This window comes from Ptychodera flava, chromosome 22 (genome assembly GCF_041260155.1).
Source record: "Ptychodera flava strain L36383 chromosome 22, AS_Pfla_20210202, whole genome shotgun sequence".
Lineage (NCBI taxonomy): Eukaryota > Metazoa > Hemichordata > Enteropneusta > Ptychoderidae > Ptychodera > Ptychodera flava.
In genome coordinates, this window is record NC_091949.1 from 28,534,354 (window position 1) to 28,549,919 (window position 15,566).

Consider the following 15,566-nt stretch of genomic DNA (forward strand, 5'->3'; position numbering starts at 1 on the left):
TTCAAGAAAAGGAACCAAGAAGTCAGATCCGTATAAGCACATTTTACTTTGTATATCAGTGAACATGTACTTTTGACCAAACATATACTATATATTTACTTTTCTGTAATACAAAGGGCCGGTGCCTATCATTCATTCATTCATTTCAGTATGTATTTCTGAATTTAGACAGAAAGCGGGTTAAATTTGTAACAATTCACCTCCCAGCTCTCTATAAGGAGGAGTTTCTTTCATGGTATGAGGTCAAGGGTTATGAAGTACGACAAGTTGTTACAGTGAATGACGTTTCAGAACAAATTATTTTGGGCAACCAATTAATCAAATGTAAAAACAAGCTTTATTTTTAAAGAACGGATCGACAGTGGTATGGTTTATCTTACTGACGTATTTTAACGGTCAATATCTATCTTCAATGTTTTTATCAAAAGATATCCTAAAAACAAGCAGGAATTTGAATTTAATTGAAATATGGTCTAAATTATCGTCACACTATACAGAAAGTCATCTATACCAATGAACAATACTGAGAAGAATTCGTTATATTTAACAACAACGGACGACGCAATTACTTATCTCAAGCAGAGTCTAGTCAATTTTCAGATTGTCATTTGCTGGTCGAATCAGCACATAGTTTCTCCGATAGCACTAGTTTTGCATGAAGTATGATCTGGCTGTTACCGTAATTACCTTCGAACATTAAATGTATTGTTGTGTTTAATTTTATGTTGTATGCTGTTCAGATGCTTTTTATTTTGCCTGCCATGATGCATTTGACTACTACAGATAATGTCACAGGTGTTCGGTAGAGATCTCCGCATTACTCGTTTGCGGTGATATGTTATTCATGCACATTACTCTAAAAGCGAGTGGCCTATACAAGTTTTGTTTCGATCTGAAATCGTCGAAGGACATCAGTCCGTTTCTGCATACTGTCATTTCTATCAAAGCTCTTTAACTATCCACAGTTGTCAAAAGTGGAAAATGTAGGGTTTCTCCATTTTGGAAACTTTGATGATCCGCAAGCTATTTGCGCCTTCAAATACTCCCAACAGTCTTTCATTTCCTTCACTTATATTAAATGACCCATATCTAAAACCATATTCGTTTATCTTCCCCCTTTCACCAAAGCCTGAGCAACTTTCTATTACAGTTCTTTGTATCTTCATTCCTACTTCCTTTCTTTTCATGCGTCTCTTGCTTTCTCATATCTAGACGTTTAGCCGTTTACTTGTCTTTTATCACGACAGTAATTTTACTGATTGTATCACCTTGAGCCCTCTTTTTGCGGCTATCAGAACTCCTCTTGTAGAGTCATACTCAATTTGTCTCCTGTACACATTTATCGTAATGTGTTAAAAGAAATGTGATTATTCACAGATTCAGTTCAAAACCATAAATTAGCGATGTTTTCTGATAGACAAGCCCATTAAATCTTTCCTCGTGGTGAGATTAAACAGATAACAAATTATTTTTGATCAACAGGTTTAAAATTCATTTTTAATTATGAAAAAAATACAAAGTAAGAATTCTTTTCGTCAGATTCTACACACGAGAGCAATTGGGATCTTTAGCTTTTGTCCTGAGACGATGACACAACTTGAGTGGCGATGAAAATCGTTTAAAGTTCCATTAGTTGTATCTTCTGGCGATTTTTCCGTTGGTTTTGATTGAAATGATCACTGGCTCATGTTGAAGAGTCTGTCAAATAACAGAGAATTGCATATTATTCGGAAACATTACGTGTCCGACAACTAAATAACATGTGATTTAACAACGAAAATTTCAATTTTGTCCGGACAGAAATACAAACTCTGTTGACACTTGGATTCAAACGTAGGCATTCTTCTGCACCTGCGCGAGCCATTTACAGCAATTTAAAAATAAATATTCATTACTCATGCCTGGTACTTACGTCGTAGTCCATTGTCCGAACACGTTGCGTAGCCAGATGTCTGGCAATCCACGACGCAATGTTGTTTTGATCCCCAATAAAGCTGAACTTGAACATCTCGCGTGATCGCGGCGTCACCATATCTGCGTTCTCCCCAGCACGCTGAGCATGCCAGACGTCAACAAACGAGCTCGGAAGGGCAACACGTTTGGACAAAAATGAGCAGTTTTATGTGGCTATAACATCACTAGTCATGTTTGTTTCTTCGTAAAACAACATTTTGCAACAAATATGAGCCTCCAACATGGAATTTTCCGGGGTAGAAAATGGTCAAAAGTTACAAATAATGGCCCTTTAAGATACAAGGCCTTACCTCATGTAAGCTTACTGTTACTGTTGTTATAGTCGTCTAGCATCATAAGGGCGACATGGACCTGTGCAACATACATGAAAAAAGTGTCGCCAAAGTACGATGGATAAGATCATCCAAAAAAATATAAATTTGTAGTGTTCACGATAAGACTCGTATTACAGCTTCTTCCTTCATAATCACGCTCGCTGATCCCGTGATTTTGTAATTTTATGCCCTGGGGAGTTTTCACGATTATGAAACAGATTACTCGTACTTATTTATTTATTCGGATATCGAAGGCCAACAGGAATAAATTCCTAATGAAGGGATACGCAAAACATAGAAAATACAATAACAAACAGACATACAATTGACGAAAAAATTACGAAGAAAAAACAAATCATCAACACAAGTCCATATCTTTAGCAGTCAGACAGTTCGGAGTTGAAATCTTTATTTGAAATATCAAAGTCAAAATAAATTCATAAAATTACTTGTAGCGATAAAGAAAGCAGTCGGGCGGTTTGGAATTGAAATTCTTATTTAAAATATCACAGTCAAAATTAGTAAAATAACATTTAATAATTTAAACCGTTGTACAAAGAACACCACCCCTCTCCACCCATGGGGACTTGCCGCTTTTCCCTGTGGTTCTGTCAGCAATAGACCGACGAGCTTCGCCTGGCTGGTAGCGCCCACTAGAGTTTGGATCTTTATCGAAAATCACGGACAGGAGTACGTTTATGTGATGATGGCCAGTGATACAGTGATATCAACGTCCCAGCGTTGTGTTTGCTGATAACTAGCTAAGTCGAGAAACTTTGCAAATTTCAAGATAGTCCGTATGACCCACAGTCACTATATATTGGGCTGTTTCGATATGTATATATGAATAGATTTTTAGTCAACGCAGTTTTCCTGCCGTAATGTTGAGCAAATATTTCTTATTCATAGTGCCATATCTAAGTGTAAATGTACATCAGCGACGATACATTTCTAATGTCGCTCGTGTATGACATTGGTGTGTAGTGTATTGTAGTACCAGTTTACATGTCAGTAAAAAAGTAAAGTGTATTACGTCGACTAACAGGACGTTGAGTAAACGGAATAAAATATGCAAATTACAATCATCATTAAATCTATCCGCATCCACAATTACCACCAGAATCATCATCATAATCATCATCATCATCATCATCATCATCATCACCACAACCACAACCACCATCACCACCACCTCATCATCATCGTCATCACCATCACCACCACTACCATCATCATCATTATCACCAACATCACCACCACTACCACAACAATCACCAACATCACTGACTCCATGGAGTAACTATCGTGCCAGATCACTTCCAGTGGCGAACATACCGTCACTCTCATTTCTCATTGGTTGGCATTGCTGTTCGTATCAACCGGGATCATATCAGATTGACATTAATTCAAAGGTTTTTTACAATTACTGCCAATCGAGGCAAATGAGATTTTGGGTAGCGAAGGGTAGCGGAGGTAGCGAACCATAATTTCAAAGTTTCATCAATTTTTATCTTCTTAGTAATTGTTTAAAAGTATAGTACTTGCTAAATGTCAAACAATTACACCAAACTAGCAACCTTTAACGTGTCAATTAAGCGCAACACGGCACGCACTATATTCTGAACTCGGATGGTTATGTCTGCCGTGTGTGCGTAACTAGTGCGAACAACTTCAGCCAGCGAGACCGACTGTACAGCCACGGTCGTGGAGGGTCGTGGTACAGCACATCTACCAAACACGTTCCCGGTTTTTGTTCAAGTTAAAGAAAGATAGTGGTAAGTGCCCACTGCTTTGTATTCCTATAAGACACTGTGCGGCTGTTATGAAGCTAATAACCCTTTCCCGATTTTTGTCGCGGGTAACTTGTGAGCTGCAGTGGCTCCTACGAGTCACAGGACCCACGCTCGACCCCTGACCGTTTCGACCCCTTCGGTATGAATGAAACTTGTATCATTATCATCTCGAAAGTACGTCCTCAGATTTTTCGATGCTCATAGCACTTTGAAAGACTTTAGTGGAACCTTGTAACATCGGGAACGCACCCGAATGGCTTGACAGATACATTGTGTGCGGTGGGACGCCGTATAACGCCGGGAACACACAGCACGGTATTCAGGGCACAGTTACGTGTGGTTCATTACACAGCGGCCGCCGTTATGCATACCACGGCCGCCGTGTAATTCTGATGCAGGGCCAGGCCGGGCCGAATAAAAAGAGGTCAGTCAGTTGCGAGCTGGGCCAGTAGGAGTATGGTTATATGATGAGACTACAGTATTCTTCTATTTTCTAGGTCTCGCTAAGCAATGTCAATGTCATTCATGAGCGCGATGTTTGCAAACTTCCTTCCGCCATGGAGGTTATCTCGCTTCAACGCTAACTACACGATGATCACATCGGCCGCAATGTGGTACATCGTATTTTGCTTTCCATTAAAATACCTTTGAACCTACGATTTACTACCGTCAAAACTATAGCATAAGCTTAAACGTTATTCATCCAACGATCAACAATTAAGTCATTGTAACTGCCAATTTATACCACTCGATCGTACTCCCTACCCGCGATCTGCTGAAAGGGTGAGGCACGGCCCTTTTTGTGGAGGGACCGTGGATGAGGTCGACCAATGTGTTTTTCAGAGTTGAACGTCAGACGTTCTCGTTGCTTACTGAATATTCAACAAAATAACATAAAAAAACTACAATTGGCATGCATATAAAAGCATCTGTTGACAGTGAAGAGAAAATGTATTGCACATATAAATGTAAGTGGTAGACCTCTCACACTGACCGAGTTGGTCGGCGCGGGCACTAGCTGGCCGAGCTCGCAACTGGCAGACCTCTCTGGTTACCGGCCGGTGTCCTAGCCCTGTGTGTTTCCGGCCTTATACGGCCTCCCCAAAGAACTCTGGGAACACACAGCATTGTACGTAGGGCTAGGCCGGGTCCATCAAAGTCGCCAAAAACTATGAACAGTCTGCGCGCTGCGCTTGGTCGTAAAAGTGCCTCCGCATTTTGTGTATCGAAACAGCTAAATCAGGGCTCGAAATTAACTTTTTTCCCAATGGGCTACCGTTTTCTGAAGTTGGAAGCCAAGCGACAAGGTCTGGTAGCCTATGCATGAATGAAGAGGGCTTTTTTGTAAGGGATATAATAGCCATATAGAGCTTCTCCTGGCTATTGACACCCGGGTGTCAATAGCCAACCGGCCCTCTATTTGACTATTGACACCCCTCCCGTTTTTCGCCAGTCGGCCTCCAAATTCAACCAAACTAAGCTTAGTTATTCTAAACAACATATATTCTCAATAGAAATCCAAAAAAGTCCTTCTGAATAGCTTCTTTCGTCGTCATTTTGCGGTCCCATAGTGCTACTGCAGGCGGCCTATACTAATGGGTGTCAATAGCCAACCGGCACTCTATTTGGCTATTGACACCCCTCCCGTTTTTTCGCCAGTCGGCCTCCAAATTCAACCAAACTTAGCTTAGTTATTCTAAACAACATATATTCTCAATAGAAATCCAAAAACATTCCTTCGAAAAAGCTTCTTTCGTCGTCATTTTGCGGTCCCATAGTGCTACTGCAGGCGGCCTATACTAATGGGTGTCAATAGCCAACCGGCACTCTATTTGGCTATTGACACCCCTCCCGTTTTTTTTGGACGCATTTAGTTCACTTTCAACTTTAGACATGAAGTCAAGAAAGGACCGACAAGTGACCAAAAACTCATCGACAAATTAAAATGAAAAACGATTTTTCGAACTTTCGCCATTCGAACACTACTTTCTACTTTCTACTATCTTTGTAAATATATACAGTTTCGAAATTAATAAAAGAACAGTTTCAAAACAAAATACAGCGACAAAGAGATCTGAAGCTACGACAACTAAAAGTATAAAGAAAGAAACCGACAAGTGACCCAAAAGTCATTGACAAGTTAAAAAAATTTTTTGTGGTTTCCGGCAAATGTGACACCTTGCTTCAAGATATATACGATTTCATTGTCGGCCAATATTTCGTACAGTTTATTCGTTCTGTTTAGTCGATTGTGTTAATATTCACAAAATAGTAGAACATGACATTTTGAAGCCCAAACATCGAAAAAGAATGATAATTATCTACCTTATCGATCACTTGTCGGTCCTTATTAGTATGGCCAATAGACCTGCTTCAATACGCGATTTACTTGTCGGCCAATATTTCGTTCAGTTTCGTCAATTCAGTTCGTTCACTTAGGTAAATATTCACCAAAATAGTAGAAAATGACATTTAAAACCAAACCAAAACATCGAAAAAGAATGGTTTAAATTCAACCTGTGGGTCCTTACCAGCAAGGCCAATAGAGCTGCTTCAATACGCGATTTCCTTGTCGGCCAATCGTTCTCTTTCTTCAATGCCGTTGTCAATTGAGTAAATATTCACCAAAATAGTAGAAAATGACATTTTAAAACCAAAACATCGAAAAAGAATGGTTTAAATTCAACTTGTCGGCAACTTGTCGGTCCTTAACAGCAAGGCCAATAGAGCTGCTTCAATACGCGATTTCCTTGTCGGCCAATCGTTCTCTTTCTTCAATGCCGTTGTCAATTTAGTAAATATTCACCAAAATAGTAGAAAATGACATTTTAAAACCAAAACATCGAAAAAGAATGGTTTTAATTCAACTTGTCGGTCACTTGTCGGTCCTTGTCGGTCTATTGTCGGTCCTTGTTGGTCCTTGTCGGTGCTTGTCGGTGTTTAGTATGTCCGCATGTTTGGGTATGTGGTTCAAAGGTTTCCGCAACTCGGGTCAAATGTTGTTCGACAAGCTTCGCCCGCGGATAAAAATTATTGACCCCGAGCTGTCGATATGATTCTACAACATTACACAGTTACTTTACCCCATTAAAGCTGTACCAACGACAGCAAAAAAGTGGGCATCAACTTGCCTGAAACAAGAAATGAACAACGTAGCTTAGCTCAGTTCTGAAGGTATTCGAGTAGGGTCGCGGGTCAAGGGGTGTCAATAGCCATATAGGGCAGCTTCTGGCTATTGACACCCGGGTGTCAATAGACACTCCGTTTTTTTTTATATCTAGGCAATGAACGATTTATTTTGCATGATTCTATCCAGTAAGTGAATTTTCTAGTCATTTGATATCAATACCTGCAGATCATAGCTTAGGAGAACAGTATAGCATATGAAATGGACAACGGTGACGCCTCAAAGTTTGACGACCTATTCACACATACGCAGAGCTTATATGCAAATTTTGATGTTCGCAATGACAACGACTTTTCACTCAGCATGTGTAAACATAACATGGCTAAAAATAGATTGGCTATGAATTTCAGGATGACAACTTGGTACAGTCATGTTCCTAATACTTTCGTGGCAATTTTGACTATATTTCCCCACCATATCATGGGATGATCTCATACACTTCGGAAAGCGAAATTTGTGGATGGCCCGACAGCTTTTTCTTTGCAGTTTGAATAATTTTGTGTTTAATTGTGATTGATAAATTGTGATTAAATAACTATGAAAATGAATTTTCATTGGCCATCATTTCCCGAGCCTGTTATCCAAGTACATCAGTTCAGATAATGATATTTTATTGAAAGTTTGTCGCAACAAAGTCGACATGTCCTTTCTGTGTCCAGCTGGGTTGACTGTATGAGCGTCGGTCATCTCACAGCGATCAACATCATGTCGCCCACTAAGTAATTTCATGTCCCAGGCTTTGGTAGTCCGTGTTGGCTACCATTTCATTCGTTTTGGTAGCCCCAGGGAAAAGTTGGTAGTCTGTGGACGCGGGACTACCGCTAATTTCGAGCCCTGTAAATTGTTTGTTTAGAAGCCAATTTTCCCAGGAAAGATGCATGATATACTAAAACGTCATGAAACAAGAAAGATATGACAAGAGGTGAGCTCAACAAGAGAGTGTGAAATATTGGGGTCGAAACGGACAGGGGTCGAGGTGTCCTACTGCAGCTAATATTATGAGCTCTGTCTCAAAAAATCTCCAATCTTTCCGTGGAAGCGCAAACGGTGTGCGTCTGGGCCATGTCCAACATGCGCTTTCACCGGAAATCTGGAGATTTTTGGAGACAGAGCTCACTCTTCTTTTGTTCAGTTGTCGCTTGATTCTTCGTTATTCGTTCAGCCCTTTACCCAGTGAATGTAAGCCTTTAGTTTACCATTGCATCACATTGCCTTTGACTGTGCATTCGAATCCAGCTTAGAATACCTAGGCCAGTCCAAACATTCAATAATTGTTGTATTTTTAAGTATCTTAAGGAATGCTCTTTCCCCTATACATTTCCTCTTTGTCTACATATAATATATTTGAAGTTTTTCTATGGGCCTGGGTGAAAGAGATTTTATTAAAACATTATAATCATCAAGTGAAGTAAGAATACGTAGATTATGTGATAATATTATAGTATTCTTGGGAGTTTGAAACTAAATCTTGGCTAATACATATAACAGTTCACGAGCAATAATTATTGTTTATCGAGCATATCCTTGGAAAAAAATAATCAGAAAGTCAGCCATGCTGAAGGGGTAAGCCTAATTTATGTTTCACATTCCATAATCATGTACCAAGTTCCCATGTCTTATGGTTTGCGATTCACTCAGAATTTAGTTCAGACGTGTGGTTGACTTTGCTGAGAATAAACCAACATGGAAGCATGAACAATCTTTATTTTCTGGCATGCTGTACTATCAAAACATTTTCAAGATTTCAGTGTGTTAACGCTCATGGTATATTTTAATTCCGAATAACAATCAAAAGCTATGTTTCTTGTACCAAACTCAACTGAGGGAGACCAGTAATTATGAGCAGGTGGGTCGGGGGTTAATTGGTATGCATGAGATTGCCAAAGGAGACCCTCCGATCTCTTTTTTTCTCAAATTCTGCCCCCAAAGTCTGTATTCACAAATCAAATGAAACCGTCCTCTTCTTAACATCAAGACGGCAAATTCTCTGACATATTGGGGAATAGCAATTCTGTTTACATATTAATATAATAAATCTTGTAAATCGCAACATCAATGGTCTCCACGATTGGATTGAAAAATTGTGCTGCCTCATTTCCATATTTTAGCATAACATTAGCATACTATTTGCATAAAATTTGAGTACCTGTCACAACTTTCCTAAATATGTCACTCTACACAGTAGACATGATGATCACATGATAAATACACTCTCAAGAATAACAACTTTGTAACTATCAAGTGAAGTTACATGTAGCATAAAGCCTCTCAGTTTTCCAGAAAAAAATTTTCTTTGAAATTGAAACACTTCGTAAGAGTATTGACAATGATAAATACTGAACGTTTTAATCCTTCAAAAACTACCGCAAAAATACAGAGTTGAAAGAAAAGTCACATTCCAAAGTGGCCTTACATTTCTTATACAGTATTTTGTTACATGTTTTGTAAGTGGGTAATTCCAACACTCAGCTAGCTGCCACATTTAATGGGCCTGTGGAGAACTCTGATTATAAAATACAATTTTATACTCTTTTAATGGGGTCCAGTAGCTGTAAGTTTGATGAAATTTTAAAAATTGCAGTCTGTGCTATTTAAAGGGGAAGTTTACCAAGGCTGATTTTTACATGTGTGCTAGCTTCTGGGTTGCTTATGGGAAAGCCATTTTCGCCATTTATAACTCCCATGATTTTTTACAAAAACGGGTAAAATTAGTCACAGAAGTTGCAGTTTAGGGCTTCATCAACTTGATTTATTTTGAATCATGGGGGGAAAAGTGCCAAGGTTGTAGAAGTGGTGATAAAGACTCAGAGTCATAAGCTTTCATTTTGAACTCACTGCGGTGTGTATGTGATTTGTTCTTTTAAAGCTATAGGAGTTGGGTGAAGATGTTGTCATGGATACCTGTCCTAGGACACTACCATGGATCCCAGTCCTGAGGTCGCTGTCATAAATTTCTGTCCCAAGGATGTTGATCATAAAAGTGATATTGTAAGTTCTGAATAATTTTCCTAATGCAGTATAAATATATGCCAGATAGACTCAGATAGTATCATGCATCTAGAAGTCATGTTATCATGGTACAAATACTTCGCAACAGTATGTGTGTACAAATAGGAATAAATATGACCATTTATGCATTTGTTGTTGTTACTTCCTTGTTTTGTCGTAGTTGAGCAAAGGCACTTCTGCAGTTGTGGACTCAAATAACCAATGGCTCATTTGCATATCAACCAATCCGATCACTTCAAAAAAGATAAACAAGATGTCATCAACATCAAACACTCACATGATGAACTACATGTATACTGTACATAAATTTCATTCCAAAGTATCACTTTGTTTGTTTTTCGATCTTTTATGCCAAAAACGGAGTTGGTTTTCTCATTATCTAACGTATTATATAGACCAACTGCATCAACCTCCCTCCTAAAATATCAGGGGCTCTTTCATATTCATGTAGCTAAAACTATCAATTGCCAAGAAAATTGCAAACATTATAGCCTGTGCATGTTTTGTAAATAAACTTTTTCCTGGTGCCTTAGGATTCATTAACTGTCTCAGAATGCTGCACATGCTCTTGTTCTTGCATCTTGCAAATTTCTTGGGGGCATGGTGCTCACAGAACATGAAAGTGATGGACTGGAAGATCAGGTTTATTACAGTCTAGAGTGTTTTAACTGAAGGAAATTTGGCATTGTAAATAGATCACGTCTCCCATTCAAAGTCATTTGAAAATATGAGAATGAAAGTTACCTTGTTTTTAAAGCTTCTCATTTTTAGCCTTCTTTCTCCACTATCATGATTTGGGAATATTCTCCTTGTTAATTGTTTTTTTTACATAAAAGGTAGTAAACTTGAGAAGCAAAACATGTCACATACGTTGCATTTTAACATAGACTTACAGATTTGAAGGTCCCTGAAGACAGAGATACTGTACACATGATTTTTAGACTAAAGCTGTTACAACATATAAAGCCAAGTGGTTGAAAATACATATAGTTTTGGCTCAATACTGCTTTTTACTGACTGTGCAGGTGGAAAGTGATACTGTCTGGCAGGTGTTCCTAAATCATGATTGAGTAGTGCTCATAAGTTATCTCTTCTTCTGCAATGTCAAATACAGACATTCTGCATTTCTAAGATGAATATTCAGTTACATGACTGCAGGTAAAAATATTTAGTTTTGCTTAATGATGTATACATGATGTATGCTTTTGTTTTGCTTAGCTTCAAGGGAAAAGATGCAAAGGAAAGAATGCACCATGTTCTGAAAATGAGAAAGAGAAGCCATATAAAACTGGTCAGTGAATCTTAATGATATACTGACACCTTGCCAGGGTACTGAGTGGTTGTAAGGACAACACAGTACATGTACATGTGCTTGCCTGTTAAGTTGTGCGTTACCTGAAATTAAATAATTTCCTTTAATTCTTAAGTTAAGGGGAAATTATTTTAGTAACTTTCAGTCATTAGGGCCTACAGCCAGTCAGTATGTTTCTAGATATAGACCTCATTTATGCACACTAGAGGGATGAATTATCATTGATAGGGTTTCTTTGTTCCTCTCACTCATGGCAGCTTGGATGTGGCACTGACGTGAAGTAATGATGATATTAAACTGTGGAATTTTATTCTCCTTCCCAAGTTTTCTGCAGTAATACCTCTTCTTGACCTTTATCCTGTCCTTTCTTCCCTTTTAAGTGAGGTATAAACTGCTTTTGTGTAAAGATCTCCACCATCTCTGAGTCTGATCCTGTCACATCCGGGTTCCATTAGATATGTGTATAAATAGGTTGCATATATTCATATCATCAAACCAGGACTGTGATATCCAGGGAAATTCAGTGAAACCTTTTTATATTGACAATTTTTCAAAACAAACTATACAATCTGAGTTGACTGCAACCTATCTATCAAAACAAATGTCAGACACTCTGTTTGTTCCCTCAGAACAGTAGCTGTAAGTTTTGATGATTTTGTTATTAATTTGTTCTCAATTGTACCAACTGCCACTGTCTTTTTCTATTGAGAAAAGCATGTTGCATGTCCAGTTTTTGACTTGTGAAGACAGCATATATCATGTATGAAATATTATTGTTAGCAAATTAATTATAGTCCACACCAAAATTTACAGTGCACTTTGATTAGATGAAAACTTGACATTTCAAGGGAGAAGAAAAGATAGTTTAGTTGGTACAAAAACAAATTTTTTTTTAAATCAGAAAAGTAACAGGTGTACTGTCCCTTTAATTAAACTTAAATTAAGACTGTCTAATGATGTATGTTTTTGTGATGTCTATACAAATGTGTAGTTTATGTATTACAGCTAATCAAACCAGTCTCAAAGTGGCCTTTTAGTTAGGATGTAGTGGATGCTAAATGTAGCTTTTATCTATACTGTATTGCATTATTCAAGTTAAATTCCATAGAAACTATGTCAGTTAAGCAAGTGATTTCCCTCCATTCAACCCCCTGCTTCAAAATCTGAGACACTGCCACAGACTGCTTTGCTTTAACAAGGTATATCTGTGTGATTGTTTGCTTTGAATGGGATCTTTAAAATCGGTTCCTTTGGAAGACTTATGCCATTGACTTTACTTTTTTGGAGGGCTTTGGAAGGAATTATCATGGGGTGAATATTAGACAATGTGAGGGGCTGTACTCAAGTGTAGGCTATCATTGAACAACACTAATTTTGATGCCTGGCAGTATCTTGACTCCATATAATCCTCTTTCTAACAGGCTCCATAGACAAACCATAGAAATAAATACCACTTGGGAGAAAGAGGATTAAACAAACTGACATCCTGAGCATGAAAAGAGTTTCAAACAATGATCAAAGTTCAGTGTCCTCATGTCTCTAATTTTTAAATTGTTCAATTTCTCATTTCTTACCTTTCCATAGGAAGGAAGCATGCTACATTCATGGATGAAAAGTACCACCGACTGAGGCTGAGGAAGAAGCCATTGACAGGCACTTTTTGTCACAGTAACAAAGTCTGAAGCTGAAAAATACCTAGGTGCAGGAAAAGTTTTGTACAACAGGGACTGGAAATAACTGAAATGCCATGTTAAAAGCTGAGCCATAGCATTAGGAAAGCAAACATTTACAAGAGACTACAGTTTCACTATCACTATAGACTACTCCTAGGCAATGCAAATGCAGGATCATATTAATTATCACACTGGTATGATTACGTAGTCCAATCCCCATGTGGATTGCATCTTCATATAAATGATACATACATGTACAAAGGAGTAAAATTGATGGATGATGTAATTCTGACAAACTTAAATAGCTTTTTAATCCCTAGACACAAAGACAATGTATTGGAGCATACATATATGCAATGTAACTTTCTTTCTGATGTTATTAAAATTTGCCAGCCATTATTATTTTCATGTCTGGAGCTATTACTTTGGCATGTGTGAACTGAGGAAAGTGCACCATGACCCACGTATGTCCAGTAATTGTCTTCAAATGTGATAAGATCTGAAATGTCAATGCGATGGCCTGCTATCAATTTCACTTTTTATCATGCAAAGGGCAATACAGAAAAAACAGCAATACTTTGTTGGTGATTTTGAGTCTTCTCACTGAATTGCAAGCACAAACATTGTGAATTTCAAATAAGATTTCATTCAAACATATTTCTTTTTATCACATGCAAGAGATCTCTATATATTTCAATTAAAGCACCTATTTACCAATTTGAACTGTATCATCTTTCGTGAGTTCTTTTTCAGGGGGTGTCAAGTTACATAATGTTAGTTGCATTATGGGTGAACAAGTTCAACATCACCTTAGAGTTTGACGATGTTGAGTATTGGGACTTTTGATGGAAAAATGCCTTTACAGATATTTTCTTTGCATGTGTGTTTCATCTTTCATGTAGTGAGAATCAGTGCTATACAATATCTTCCTTTCACACTAATTTTGCTCCTAAAGCACAACACTTCTTACAGACTGCTTCATAAGTGAGATTTTAGCCTGCTGTCAATGACACAGAGCTTTATTCAGATAAGTGGATTGTCCTCAGTCCTCCATCCTCTGTGTTCCATCAACATTCATCTTCTTTCAGGAACTGCTAGTTCAGGTGCAGGTTCTTAGGGATAACTGAAGTTCAAATTTTGCATATTTGTATTTTCCAGCATTTTGTTGGTTTTTTTGTCAAAAATCTTCGACTCTGAAATCGTTTGTCCTATTGGTCTGAAATTTGGTATGTGGTTTACTAGAGGTAACCAGAGTTTGTTTGAACAATTGCGGACTTTGTAAGTCGGGGACAATTCCCATTTTTGATCAAAAATCTCTAAAAACAGTTTGTTGCACAAGTTTGAAATTTGATGTGCAGGTTGCTAGGGGTGACATGTCAGGTTTGTCAAATTGCAGTGATTTTGCATATTTGTATTTTGGGTCAGTTTTTCCTGTTTGTGGTCAAAAAATCTTCGCTGACTACCAACTTTGAGCCAAAGGGATTTTTTGAGTGACAAAATATTAGAAACCTGTTTCAAGCCAAATGATATTCGAGAGTATGCAGCTCCAAGATTTCAATTTTTCTTGAAATTTTGTTCTGTTTATCACCTACTCTGTTGGCTAAAGTATGTCAAAATGTCTGTATTCATCTATTTAACACAGCCTGTATGTATATTGTCAACATCGTTATCGTAAAAAGTGAATTTCAGTTCAGACTATTCATAGATAAGATATCCAGACTGTTTAGAAAGCTGAAAGCACTTCAGGTGCAGTCGTACACTCACCACACTATAAATATCAAAATTATCATGAGTGAGCAATTATACCTCTACTATTATAAATCTTCCTGTAAATCTTCTTATGTCATATGTCACATTCTTATTTCAATAATGAAATACTTTTCACTGAAATTATACCCTGTTAGGTGCAAATTAATGTTTTTATTTTTTGTTGTTTAAAAATAGTTTGCTTGATGATTGTTTGCTAATGAGAGATAGATGTCTACAAATACAGCTTATAGTTATCCATGTGAGTTAAGCAAACTATGGTGACATCACTGACAAACATCTAGACTGCTTTCGTTATTACAAGTAAATCAGTTGCATAGAAAGATGGTATTTGCACATTTTCCATTGCAGTGTATGGCTGCGTTCACAAAAATGAGGGGGAGTCGAAAACTTTTGGGGTAGTAGAGGGGGGACTTGAAAATTTTGCTCTGCCTGAAGGGGGATATGAAAATATTTTGCTTCCCTTTTTTACCATTCCAAGGTTTGGTGGGTAATTCAATGAAAATTGAATAACATTTTAATGTCATCCAATTGTTC

At 37.8% G+C, this 15,566-nt stretch overlaps 1 long non-coding RNA gene across 1 annotated transcript; it reads left to right on the forward strand.

The window, feature by feature from the left end:
• Positions 1-3,755: 3,755 nt before the first annotated feature.
• LOC139123145 (uncharacterized) lies at positions 3,756-13,985 on the forward strand. The gene is made up of 4 exons (XR_011549610.1): positions 3,756-4,063; positions 10,135-10,256; positions 11,496-11,568; positions 13,174-13,985. It is a non-coding gene; the product is annotated as an uncharacterized lncRNA (long non-coding RNA).
• The last annotated feature ends 1,581 nt before the right edge of the window (positions 13,986-15,566 follow it).